General features: G+C 41.2%; 1 protein-coding gene across 2 annotated transcripts in view; it reads right to left on the bottom strand.

Moving 5' to 3' along the window:
* LOC110968146 (thyroid hormone receptor alpha-B) overlaps positions 1-2,740 on the bottom strand; it is a 233,498-nt gene extending 230,758 nt beyond the window's left edge. For both annotated transcript variants that reach the window (XM_051939776.1, XM_051939777.1), the window contains exon 1: positions 2,248-2,740. The gene's annotated coding sequence lies outside the window, so the exon portion shown is untranslated. The remainder of the gene's footprint in view (positions 1-2,247) is intronic.
* Positions 2,741-13,462: the final 10,722 nt, after the last annotated feature.

Genomic DNA, 13,462 nt, shown 5'->3' with positions numbered 1-13,462 from the left:
ACAGATTTGAAAACAACCAAAAATTCTCGTGTTTATAGAGTTGAAGCCAGAAAATGGTGAACACAAGCCTAAAATTGCAATGTTTCATCAAATAGCATTTTTAAAAAGCTAAAAAGGAACCAGTTCACTTCTCAGTGCAACCACAAAACCACAAGTTACTCAACTGTGACCAACAGAAGAATTCGAGGACTTTTCAGCTGAACTGCAGGTTGTGCAGGGGAATAAATCAAGCCACTATTGCCATCTCCAATAAAGCACCAGTGTATGAGAAAGCACAACTTCAATGTTGACTTCATCTGCTTGTTTCTGGACATTTTGGGGATCATGACTACACAAAATGCAAACACTGGATTGTGTAGTCTGTTTATCTCATTGGAATCTGAATATTTTGGGGACAAAATGGACTGCAAAGCAATGAATTTAGTCTTATAATGTATGAAAATAGCATCAGTCACATGAAAATTGCATCTTTTTCCAGAACAACCAAAGATTCTCGCATCTGTGAAGCTAGAGCCAGAAAACATTTAAGATAACTGACATCTCTGCGATGATCAGCCAGCTTTGCACACATCACCTTGACCTCTGGGGATCTTTTTCACAGCTCTTTGACATTTTGTTGACCAAAGATCACTCAGGAAGGAGCAAGCCTACTTAAAAGTGGCTTAAAATAAACCACCGGCGTCTAAATGTTGACTTTATCTGCTTGTTCCTGGTGGTTTCGCTGGGTTTTTTTAACGATCATATCCTCAGAGAACACACTTGAGCGGTGGAGTTGTCCAGGGCTAATGATCAACTCGGGGCCAGAACACTGCGATTTTAGCTGGTGGCTAATGATTAATGAACAGTGGGCTGCACCAGCTGATCTGACATGGAGGTGTACAGTCTCTCGAAACTCATAGATGATAACGCCGGAGACATTACTAACACAGGTCAGTGCAATCTTCTCTATGCAATCCAGTGTGATTGCAAGTTTTAGGGAAGCTTCCCTACGACTACAAACTTCTACCAGCTTTAAAATCTCATAGCACAGACATGAAACAGTCCACCGTGGCTCCATTTGCCCCACCGGTTCAGTCCCTCCACCCAGTCCGCCAGAGGAAGTGCATCTGTAGCAAAGCTTGATGGATTTTGACTGCAAGAGCAGCTTTTAGACTGTCACTTTCCATCAGCGCCGGCGCAAGATGCTCCCATCAAAATGAGCAGGGAATCGACACCCTGAAAAGAAGGGAGGCTTTGGAGCGGAGCGGTTGGCGCCGAATGATTTAATTATTGCGCCGCTGTAATGTGGTGATGAAGGCTTTCGCTCACCAAAGAGGGGCCATTACCATGATATTTATTCATGATCCGCAATCGAGATTATTTTCACAGCCGGCGGATTCTCACGTGGTCTGACGAGTCAGCCTGGGTCGTGGGACGTCGGGGAAAGTGTTTCTCAAGTGTTTCTTGGCAACGATCTAGGCAACTCCAGAGGCAATGTTGTCTCGGAGCAAAAATGCACAGTATTCTGAGGGCATGTTTGTCTAAACAGAACTGGTTTGTCTGTGGGAATCTCGTTACCTGGTGGCTTTGAGGTGAACACATTGTCCCAACTGGACCTGAAACCCCCAACAAGAGCTGCAGAAATGTGAATATTAAAGAGTGTAAACAGCAGCAACCGTTATGCAATCCACTACGTTCACAGACATGCATGGAAGTGTGCACGAGAATGACCCAGTGCACGCACAAGGGCACATGCAGATCATTCATTACAGCCTTATCTGAGTTAAAGTGCAGGGCTTTCTATTGATCCGTGCAGTGCTGGTGCATGTCTGAGGGAGGAATCATGAAGCTGGCTCAGCAGGCTTTATTATTATTGAGAAGGAGACTCTATGCGTGTGTGCACGTGTGTCAGTGCGCGCGTCACAGTGCAGCAAGGCAGTAAATCCAAGTCCAGGCCCTGAGAGCTGCACACCACCACCAGAAAAGAAAAAAAAGCGAAAAAAACACAGGCACCATAGCCGCTGTACAGTAACATCCAGGCCAGTTAAGCCGGGCTGATCCGCGGCTGCACCGGGGAGAAGGAAGCAGTGAGGTGGGCAGGCAAGGCTCCACATCCCCGGGGCACCGAGGCTACCTCCTGGCTGTTGATCCGATCTGTCAAACCCAGCCAGCCCGGGCTACTTGGAGACTAGCACCGCCTGCACACTCACACACACACGCACGCACACGCGCAAACACACACCACGCTGTCCGATAACGCGCACTTACCGTCGGTCACCAAACCCCCCAGGACGCGCTCCAACAACACGCGGCGTGAAAACTGTCCGGAGATTCGGAGGGGGGTTGCAGCCCGAAGCCGGAGAAAAAGTCAGCGTGGCTCCTCCGGGTTTGTGCGCTGGATGTCTCCCCGTCCCCCCTCGCACTTCGAGCCCCGGTTGCTTCCCTCCGCCGAGCCGCTGCGCGTCGTACCGTCACACCGTAACCTCCTTCCTGACTTCCTTCCTCCTTGCACCGCTTCCTCCCTTAATTTGGATTCGTGCGTAAAAATCGGCTAGTTTGTTTCCCCCTTTTCTTGCCTTTCCAGTAGCGTTTGGATGGGCTGCAACGACAGAGGGGGAAAGAACCAAAAAAGAAATACTACACGCTCGCTCCTCCCTCCGATGTACAGTAGAGCCGAGCAGACACTTCTCCAAACTATCTACCGCTCTCTACAGGAGCCGCGCCGCAAAGCACTGTACACACAAACACACGCATCTATACCTCCACATTGCCTCTGCTGCCCTTATTTATTCCCTTCATCGTCACCACCACCACCACCATCATCATAGAGCCTCCCTCCTCCTTCATCCTCCTCCTCACCTTGTTCCAGGTAGAAAACTCGGATTTAACAGCTGCAGTGTCCTCAGTGTTCCTGCAGCTGATGTCAGATTATATTACAGAGCAGACATGACATGCATGATCGTCTGATTATCACTGAAATGAAACTACATTTGATCTCCTTACTTCCGGTTTATGGCTACCTTTATGTGGGTCAATCCATCTCCAATCAGCAGCTTCCTTCTGCTCCACCGTCTCCGATTGGCTCCAAATTCATTCATCAAAACGATCAATATTTAAAATGGTATCTGTGAAATATAAGATGGATATATGGAGCACTTTCCAATGAAAAAATAAAATAAAAATTGCCCATCAGAACACTTTCAGCCGTTTTTTTTTCTTTTGCATGTTGATGTTTAAATGATAATATCTCGGGAACTATAACATAAAAACCTGAAATATTCAGAGTTACTTCTCATCGTGGTATTGATTTAGAATATGAATATATAATAACACATTTATTTAAACTAAGATAAGTTTGTAGCAAAACTGATGACAGAATGTACACAAACTAAACATAGATCTTTGTAGGAAGTTTATCTGCAGTGACAGCATCTGGCCGCTCACGGTTATTTATTGCACATTTGCAGATTCAGATGTGATCTGCAGATGTTTGTGGTTTTCCTGGTAGTTTGTTAAGATCTGCAAACACTGTAATGTCATAAATAGGACAGGACAAACTGAGCAGCTGATCAAAGCCCTGACAGAATAACATGAGTCGAAATTCACTTTTTTATTTTATGTGTTGTTTCCAAGCAGCATGTGCTGACATGATGGTCTGTTCCGTTCCTGTCTTTACTTCATTTTAACGCGCTGCTGCTGTGAAGTCTGTGAGGATTCAGAGCTCCGTCCTGCTGAACATCATAAAGGTTGTCACTTATGTCAAATATATTCTTGCTGTAGCTTCACATAACCAATATCACTATTTCAGGAGATTTTAGAGGCTAAATAACACACTGATTAATAATAATAATCAGCAGAATACAGTCATTTTGGTTTACTTTTTCTGTCTAATTTCTTTATTTTGTCTGACTTACATCCCCAGATGCCCAAAATATTCAGGTTGCAGTAAAATAAACAGAATTAAAACAGCAGAATGTCTCATTTCTGAAAGCCTGGACCCCAGTGTTGGAGTTTTGGCTGATAAACCATGAACTGGAATTGCAGAAAAAGGATCATTTGTGTGGTTAATTATTGGATTTGATGCGTGGCATTATTCTTATTATCTGTGTCATTTTATTTATGTTTGTTTACTGATTTGCAGAAAAATACTTGAATTTAAAAGTGCACAGTTTGGCTTTTCAAATCAATGTACAGTATATGATTTATAGTATTTTAAGGAGTACAAGTACTTCATTTACCACATTAACAATGTCTACTGGATCTATTATTCATTTAAGGTTATCTTCATTTTTAAAAAATGCTTCTTTTTCAAAAATAAGGACATTTCCAAGTGATCCAAACTTTTGAACAGTAGTGTGCAGATATACTTATGTAACTTAGTGGCAAATTTATTCCCATGATCGTTATGGAAACTGTTTCAGCAGCTTTATAAATATACAGATTTTTGCTCTAAAAAAAATTCAGTCTAATCAGAGATGGTCGAACAGAAATATTTCTAAAAATGTCTTTATGTGAGACTGAAAGTTTAAAGAAAAACGCACAAATAAATCAATTCACAAAAATAAATAGAGATAAATAAGGATAAAGAAATGGTCATGCATAAAGTCAAGAGACCAAGTAAAACCACGAAAGGCGACCAGGGTGAATCCTGTGCACTGTGCTGAGGTTAAAGTTCTAAAAGGCTCAGCAGGGACTGGTGGGTGCCAGTGTGAGACCGGTTTTGCGGTTTAAAAGCAGCCACGTCTTACCGACTCCCAGCACTAACGGCTCGGCATTTGGGTTAGAGCAGAGGCCGGTGTGGGGTCTCCAAGTCTCTACGGACAGCAGAGAAGAGAGGGCAAGGCAGCAGTGGGTTAAATGTCTCTGGAGATGTGCACAGAGGCCACGAGGAGAACGACGGAGGGCAAAAAGGCTCCATTATCAAAGGATAATCCATGGAGGGAGCACGCTTGCAGTTTGCTAATGGAACTGAACTTTGCATTGGAGTCATGTGCTTTCATATCCGTTTAATGCGTTTAAGTGAAACTATCAAACAGTCAGTTCAACAGTTTTCTTATTACTATTGATGAAGCAACTATCGTCGATATATATTGCTTTATATTTTCTCACCCAGGCCTGGTTGGGACATTAAAACTGCACACAGAGTGACCAGTTGACAGCAACTGTACAGCAACCCATTCAGATCTAAATGGAATCAGATCAGAGGAACATTGATGCCTGGAAGGTCTCTAAGATGTGCAGGGACTGGTCAGTTAGCGGAGCCCAGAGTTCAGATCCGACACGGTCAAATGGCATTTAGTCATTTTGCTGGAACCAGCTCCCCTTAGAATTTGCCCCTGAGAGTCATTTTTAAAAGTAAATAAGAGTGTTTACTCTTTTTATTATCGCTGTTTTAGTCAATCTGTTTGAATTTTTAAAATGTGTGCGCACTTTCTTCATGCTATCTGTGCTGTTTTTGGTTTATTTAATGCACCTGATTAACTTTATTCTGCTGTATTTCTTTTTTTTTTTTCATCTTTTATATGCTTAATTTCTGTTTTACCTTTGCCTGTAAAGCACTTTGAATCATCTCTATATGTGATAAGGCGCCGTAATGTACTTTCTTGCTTCTACTACTCCTGCACTAATTCCCATTTAGTAACTTTTCCCTTTGCTTTTCTGCACAACTTTCCTGTTATTAAACAGCAATACAGAGACGGACTTACAGTGAAATAGAAGCAGATAATATTGTTTCCCCTTATTATTCTATTTAAACCAAAAATACACCACTTATTTTGATCAAAATAACAGTTGAAAAAACAGCATCTTCTCACCAAAATCACTATAATTATGCCAAAAAAAGCTGCATTCTGAAGACATCTAGAATTCTGACAATGTAGCCGAGGCATCAAGCCGCGAAGGGTAAAAGTTTTCCTCATAAATTAAGACTATCACATCTTTTTGAGAACTAAGTTCAACTTTAAAAAAGACAGCGTGCATGCAGGGCTTATGGAATAATGTTCAGTGGGATGGCTTTGCATTTAAAAATCCCCCCCCTTCTTTTCAGTGTTGCAAGGAAATTCTGCACACAGCGAAAGCATGCCGACTGGAGCCCTCTGCACACTCATACGGATATTTCTGTCTGACTAATCTCACTGACAAATATGCAGGAAATCACCAACTGCGAGAATGACACATTCTCCAAGTAGTGAATGCCCAGATTGTGTGACATTTACATTTGACGGTTTTCATCTGCAGGAGTGGAGGAGCGTGTGGTGAAGAATAAAGGTTTATTTTAAGTGCAAATGCCAGTGAAGTGAACGTATAAAAGAGTGTATTTTTTGTCTCTGAAGCCATCATTGATGTCTGTATGTGTGAGAGAATATGTGTTTCTGCTGTGATTGAACACTGTGGGAGAACAAAGTGTCTGGATACACACAGTTGCTATGCTATGACATGCTGGTGTCATTTGTTGCGCCGTTTCGTTTGATTTTTCAAGAAGAGACTGTTCCATGCAACAAGGCAGGACAGCCGAGTAACCTCCATCTGCCGTCTGCAGAAACGACGCATTAACAACCATCACCTGCTCGAGGGTTAATATTAATAAGTGTTGATTTCTGTCCCGCTTTAAAGGGGCCATTGAATATGTGCATGATTTACAGGCGCGCATCTGGTCGGAGTTCAAATGTCATCTAAAAATAGAGCTGCTGCTGTGACGAACTCTGAAGAACATCGACTACTGAGGGACACCGAGCATTCACCAAACCAAACGGCAACCCATCTGAGACTTGGAGGAATATTTCCCTCTGAAGTGAAAATATCAACCTGCTGCTGGCAGTAATTTCAATCCAGTTCAGCCACCTATCTTCAGGCACTTACAAAGCTAGCAGTTCCCTTTGAGGAGCTCTTTGGTGGCAGAACAACAACAACCCTTTGAACAGGAAGAAACCTCCAGCAGAACCAGGCTCAGGTGGGCAGATATCCACCTCAGCTGGTTAGGGTGAGGTTAAATAGAGCATACTTGGAGTTTGTTAATGGAATGAAACTTTACATTGTTGTTATGAGTAAGTTCAACTGTCAAACAGTCTGTTCAACAATTTTCTTTGTGATACTGGCGAAGCGTCTATCATCAACAGATATTTCCGTTTTAAACTCAGGCCGAGCGATAACTGCAATTTCAATGGTCACCAACACATAAAAACTGAAAAGTAAAGGATCAGCCAGTGACGACTTTAGTGACTTTTCATCAAAATGAGGTTTAAAAGTGTTTTTTTTCACAGATTCTACTCGAAATAAATCAATACCTTTCGGCGTTCCAAGTACTAAAACAGGAAGAACCCTCTGGCAGAATCAGGTTTAGGGATGGCAGATAACTGGTTAGGGAGAGGGTAAAGAGGATACACACGTGGACAAAATTGTTGGTACCCCTCAGTTAAAGAAGGAAAAACCCACAATTCTCACTGAAATCACTTGAAACTCACAAAAGTAACAATAAATAAAAATTTATTGAAAATTAAATAATCAAAAACAGCCATTACTTTTGAATTGTTGATTAACATAATTATTTTAAAAAACAAACTTATGAAACAGGCCTGGACAAAAATGATGGTACCTCTATAAAAGATTGAAAACTATTTGACCAGAGTGACATGATTAACTCAGGTGTGTCATTTAATTGACATCACAGGTGTTTCCAAACTCATAATCAGTCAGTCTGCCTATTTAAAGGGAGACAAGTAGTCACCCTGCTGTTTGGTGAAAAGGTGTGTACCACACTGAACATGGACAACAGAAAGCGAAGGAGAGAATTGTCCCAGGACATCCGAAAAAAAATTATAGACAAACATCTTAAAGGTAAAGGCTATAAGACCATCTCTAAACAGCTTGAAGTTCCTGTGACAACAGTGGCTCATATTATTCAGAAGTTCAAGACCCACGGGACAGTAGCCAACCTCCCTGGACGTGGCCGCAAGAGGAAAATTGATGACAAATTGAAGAGACGGATCGTTGGAATTGTATCCAAAGAGCCCAGAGCAACCTCCAAAGAAATTAAAGGTGAACTCCAAGGCCAAGGTACATCAGTGTCAGATCGCACCATTCGTCGTTGTTTGAGCCAAAGTGGACTTCATGGGAGACGACCAAGGAGGACACCACTGCTGAAAAAAACTCATAAAAAAGCCAGACTGGAATTTGCAAAAATGCATGTTGACAAGCCACAAAGCTTCTGGGAGAATGTCCTTTGGACAGATGAGACCAAACTGGAGCTTTTTGGTAAGGCACATCAACTCTATGTTCATAGACTCAAAAACCAAGCATACGAAGAAAAGAACACTGTCCCTACGGTGAAACATGGAGGAGGCTCAGTAATGTTTTGGGGCTGCTTTGCTGCATCTGGCACAGGGTGTCTTGAAAGTGTGCAAGGTACGATGAAATCTGAAGACTATCAAGGCATTCTGGAGAGAAATGTGCTGCCTAGTGTCAGAAAGCTTGGTATCAGTCGCAGGTCATGGGTCTTCCAACAGGACAACGATCCAAAACACACAGCCAAAAACACCCAAGAATGGCTGAGAGAAAAGCGTTGGACTATTCTAAAGTGGCCTTCTATGAGCCCAGATCTGAATCCCATTGAACATATGTGGAAGGAGCTGAAACATGCCATTTGGAGAAGACACCCATCAAACCTGAGACAACTGGAGCTGTTTGCTCATGAGGAGTGGGCCAAAATACCTGTTGACAGCTGCAGAACGCTCATTGACAAATACAGAAATCGTTTAATTGCAGTGATTGCCTCAAAAGGTTGTGCAACAAAATATTAAGTTATGGGTACCATCATTTTTGTCCAGCCCTATTTCATTAGTTTGTTTTTTTAAATAATTATGTTAATCAACAATTCAAAAGTGATGGCTGATTTTGATTATTTAATTTTCAATAAATTTTTATTTATTGTTACTTTTGTGAGTTTCAAGTGATTTCAGTGAGAATTGTGGGTTTTTCCTTCTTTAACTGAGGGGTACCAACAATTTTGTCCACGTGTGTAGCAGATCGAAACAGAACAAACCACACATAAGAAGCACTACAGCCGAAGGATAGTAAGCGATGTAGCATGAGCGTTTTTCCAAAATTATGTGCTAGTTAGAGCTTGGAACCAGTAACAATATAAATTTGGTCCCATGTTCTGATTCAGAAGAACTCATCAAGAAAGTTTCATTTCCATTTAGCTTAGCCAGCTAGAATTTATTTGCTCTAATAATGTTCTAGGAAGAGTTATTTCCCAGAACGCTAAATCTAGGATAACTACAAACATTCTAATAATGTTGTTTAAAGTTTTCTGAATCCTGCCTTGAGAATATCCTGGAAGAATGTTCTGTAATGTGTTCGCTCAACAACATCCCCAAAAAAATCAAAACATTGCAAGCAGAATGTTCCAGGTTTGTGAATATGCCACTTAACATGTTAATGAAACATTGTATCATCTGAGGCCTCGATAACATCTAGGAAACATTCTTTGAATGTTAGTTTGAGAACGTTATTCCTTCGTTATTATGGAACATAATCTGACAACGTCCTCTAAACATCCTCTGAATGTTGCAGCTAAAATATTACTCTCAGTGAACTTTTAACATCATGAGAACATCATTTGAATTGATAAATATCCTCAAAACCTTGAAAAACGAAAAATATTACTCAAACATGTAGCTGACATTAGCAAACATTGTGGAACGTCCTTTGTTAGCTGGGTTATCAGTTTGTAATTCAACTAATGCTAGTTTACAGTGAGTGTAATGCAAACACCAACCGTACATCAAACATCTGCACTGCAGTCTTGTCAGTTAAATGAGTTTCCCCAACTCCTAATGCATTTGTTTTATTAAATTGTGACTGTAGCACTACTCAGTCATTGCCTGATTAGCATGCTGCTACTGCTACACCAGACTTCTGGTAAAACACATTAGTGTAATTTTGAGGATTTGTTTACCTTGTTAGAGATGTTTTATGTAAGTAGAAGTACCAATACCACCCTGTAAAAGTAATGCAATGAAAATGTGACCTAAAGTTAAAAAAGTATAATCAGGAAAATGCACTTTGTTAGTAAAAGCAGACGTACTAAATGCAGAAAAATGGGTCTTCTGGCTATAATAGTGTATCATATCATTAGATTATTAATACTTATACTTTAATGTAAAAGCAAAATTGTTCTATTGTCGTAACTTTAACCAAGTGATACTCATGGGAATGTTAAAAACCAGAATCAGAATCACTAAAACACACAAAAAAGCAACTCCTAATGGTAATCCAGCCAATATCTGTCGCAGTATTTCAGTCCAGACTGGTGTGGTGAACTGACCGGTGCCCTGTCATGTGGCCAAAAGTCCAAATCCTACGCTTCACTGCAGAGCAACGACTACAACAACAATCAATTTCAAGGTAACACCTTAAAAAACCTCCAACTTCCAGCCTCCGGTGTCCAATCAAGCGCATTAATCGTCCGCCGATTAACCGCCTGAACCTCACATTTGGCTGCGCTTTGTAAATGTCAGTCTTCTGTCTGCGCTGGCAGGAGGAAACCGCAGATTCATCCAAGCGAACGTTATTCGTACGGAGGGAGCGGGCGAGTGGAGGAGCTGCAGGAAGTTGCCATGGAGGAGGACATCTGGCCTGGAGAACGGATGGATGAATACGTGAATGAGCGCACGGACGGACAGATGGATAATAGCCCCTCTATATGAATCTATTCCCAGCACAGACTGCGGAAAATTATGGATGAGCATCTGGGACCTTTTGGTTTATCCGCATTTCCAGAAAACCTCAGAATTGGTTAAAAGGGGGGATTTTGGCAAAGTGCTTCCTTCAGTATTTTTGATGGGGTTTTTTTTCTGTTAACTGGCTGCACGGTTCAATTAACGCAATATATCCAGCGCCTAAGTGCTAAAACAACTACGATGATAAAATGATGAATACCTTTCAGTCTGTTAAAACAAATCATCCACATCTGTTCTGTGCGTTTTCTGCATTTTGTCGCTGCGTTGTGCACCAGACATGCATGTGTGTGTCCTTCTAATGATCTTTGGCCCTTTGTGCAGCACACTGTATTACCCTTGGCGTGAGATGTGCTACATAAATAAACTTTGGCTTTAATGCTGCGGCCGTAAATCATCGCGTCTGCCTGTGAAAACATTCTCCGACTAAAAGCCGGGCCAAAACGCCGAAGCACAAACACACATGAGCACCTTCACTTATCCAGACAAAAACAGGCGGTGCTTTAAAGCTTTCATATCCTACTGCTATTCACATCTAGGTCCACTTGTGAATGTTCCCTCAGCAGCTCTGGCTTATGTATGTACATACAACCAGGACACACTTGGCATTTACAGCTTTAATCCTAACCCTCCTTTGTTTCCTCCTTTGTCTTTCAGCAGGTTGAAATAGACTATAAACGCTGAGATTTACTTCCATTTGGATGAAGGTTTAAAACTGGATTAAAATACAGTCAAAACACAATCTGAACAGGTGATGGACTGGATTAACCCTTCGATTTCCTCCAACTCTGATTCTACAGAAGCACTGGAGTGGCCTGAGAAAAGCAGTCAGAGAGCACAGTAGCCCCCCAGGGGTTGGAATCAAATCTGCTCTTCAACAAACTGACTAGTAGCGTAAAAAATAAACCTATACCTGAACAAAATGATTGAATGAACACTACCTGCTGGCCTTATTAGCTGAAAAAAATCATAACAAAACCAAAAAAACCTTGCATTTGCAGCATATTAAATCATTTCAATGTCTTTATTTCATACTAAAATGATGACACACCTGTCCACATTCATATTATTTCTATAAAAAGAACTATATCAGATGGTGCTTCTAACACAACAACCATAGAGGTACATAACACAGAAGTTAGCTGCTGTTTGTACACAACTGGACATGACACTCAGCTTTTTAACCATCCAACATCTTTGACATTTACTTAGTGTGGCACCTGATTTGTCTGTTGCCAGTCCATTAATAGAATAATAATAATAGAATTCCCATTAATAGAGGAGCACATTGGGGCCTCCCCCATTATCTAATCTCCTTAGTAGGTGCTTCAACGTCCATTCTGATCAGTGATGAACAGGAAATAACCCAGATAAAGTAGGTTATCACTTGCAATCATGTGCATAAGCGCATGTAAAATCTCGGGTGGCATCATCACCCTGCAAACATATGAAACGGAGCTGAATAATGTGGTTAATGTAGGAGCAGGCTTGGACTTACTGGATGTAAACAAGCGGTATAAGCCTGAGAAACAACAACCATCACCTCTGAGCAGCAACGTAAGACAGTCTTACAGAAGATTTGTATGGTACAGGAAGCCATGCTTGGGTTTTTTTTAATGAAATATCCGTTTTGTTGATGCTACTTGTCCCTTTGCATGCAAATATTCCACCAGAACAAGTCCACACGTCATGACTTTTGAGGAAACACTGAAGCCACTACCTTTGCTTAGATGATTATGACTGGTTAAAGGGAAATAGAAACAAACCAGTGTTTTTTCCCCCTACAGCAGACTGATAATTATGTGCATACGGACCGTAATGTACCTGAGTGAGACCAACCTGTTGCCATCAACCCCCAGCCCTTAACAGGCTTTGGTGGCAAAACTTAGCAAAGCACCAATAAAAAAATGCAAGTAAACGCAGAGTGGAAAGCAACTCATGGAAACAAAAGTCCAAATAAAATTAAATAATGACAATTATGGTCCTTAAAGTTAAGTTTCCACAAGTCCGTTGGCTTCCACCACCAACAACCCTCCAACCTCCAAATGCAGACTTTTGTTTAAGTGAGAAATCCCAACTCTACTGCTATTAAATTAGGAGCTCCATTAAAGCTCCATATGTGTGACAATGAGTTCTATTTAATTAGCTGATAGCATCCAAAAGGGTCAGTTTGGATCCATAAATATTAATTAGTCAGTCTCAACAGCCTCCATAAGGTTGGATGAGTTTGAAGTTGTGAAGACTTGTTGTGTTCACAGGTAATCTGCTCCTCTCAGTGCTAAAATGGTGTATAGTCTGTTGGAATAGTACTTTTCTCCTCATAACAGTAACACCAGAGATTGTCTAATCAATAAGAATTAAGTTGGATGGAAGCATGTCGACCATCCAATCAACATACAGTCCTGTCATAATGTAAATAATTATGATTTGTGTACCAAAATACTAATGGCTTCGCTCTTAAAGAACAATGAACAAAATATCGATGCAATATAGATGCAATTAATGCCTTTAATCGAGAATAAAGCATCTCATTGAGAGTACTTCCCCTCGTTATTATTGCTTGTTTTTGGCGATCCATCCGCCGGAGCTGAGCCTCGATTCATTACAATCAGAAATCTATACAGAAATTCAATAAACCAACTTGAATAGCTCGTTCAAGGCGGTAATTTTCACCCTTGAAAGGACAAAAGGTTGAAACAAGTGGTTTGGAGAGATCATTAGTCATGCCTCTGCCTTCAATTTAACAT

Source organism: Acanthochromis polyacanthus, chromosome 19, assembly GCF_021347895.1.
Source record: "Acanthochromis polyacanthus isolate Apoly-LR-REF ecotype Palm Island chromosome 19, KAUST_Apoly_ChrSc, whole genome shotgun sequence".
NCBI lineage: Eukaryota > Metazoa > Chordata > Actinopteri > Pomacentridae > Acanthochromis > Acanthochromis polyacanthus.
This window is presented reverse-complemented; position numbering and strand designations above follow the sequence as displayed.